The sequence below is a fragment of the Anoplophora glabripennis genome, unplaced genomic scaffold (assembly GCF_000390285.2).
Source record: "Anoplophora glabripennis isolate ALB-LARVAE unplaced genomic scaffold, Agla_2.0 scaffold298, whole genome shotgun sequence".
NCBI classification, from domain to species: Eukaryota; Metazoa; Arthropoda; class Insecta; order Coleoptera; family Cerambycidae; genus Anoplophora; species Anoplophora glabripennis.
The window spans coordinates 15,105-16,048 of record NW_019416410.1 but is presented as its reverse complement, the minus strand read 5'-3'; positions in this window follow the sequence as shown (position 1 = coordinate 16,048).

The window sequence follows — 944 nt, the reverse complement described above, 5'->3', positions numbered from 1 at the left end:
TCGCATCGTCACGATGAAATAGGTACGGTCACATATTACTAACAATATGTGGTACGGTGGAATACGGAAAGTGCAGGTGTATAGTACAATTCGCCGGCATGCCTCTGATAAAGTGTTTTTAGATGTGTTTAAATAAAGGGCATGTTTTTATGACAGAATAGGTACCTACTTATTATTAATGTAGGTCAAGGAGGAACTGGAGGCAAATACGCTGTGAACAAATGAAATGATGACTTACTAATTAACAATATTTTGTAAATTTGATTATACCAGTTAGATTTTTTTTACAGTTATTTTTGGTTTTACTATAACTGCTTAATTATATGCCTAATTAATAACGATTGTATAGCATCAGTATTTCGTACTTTTTTGGCGGCAGATTAACAAGCGTGCGTTGTATACTAATTTGCTTAACATTATATTTAACATTTTTGATAAAATATTAAATCAAATGTAGTTTTCTTATATACAGGGTGTCTCAAAATTAGTGTCCAATAATTTACCACTTGATTATATTGCGAAAAATAAGAATATTTTTTCAAATAAACATGTGTAGAGAGATGTTTCCTAAGGGAGCTACACCCCCTAAATAGGGCCTCAAAAAAAAATTTTTTTTTAATATTTTCGAAATGGGTTGAAGGAAAGTTATGAATGTTGATACCATGAATGCTCTTAAAAGTCGAAATAGATTATCATAAAATTTTTCAAAAATTTTAATCATCTCAATTGGGGGGGGGTCGTCGGCTAAAATTTGCCACTATTCTTTTGTTTGCCCAAATTTTCAAATTCAGATCAAAACAACATCACCATTTTTTCATAGAAAACTCAGATCAATCAAATTTTATAGCAACAAATGCATGCAAAAATTTGAACCGATTCTCCCCCTCCTCTTGCTCGGGACGGCCCATAACAAAGTTTTCAAAGCACTTTTCACGTTGTTTATT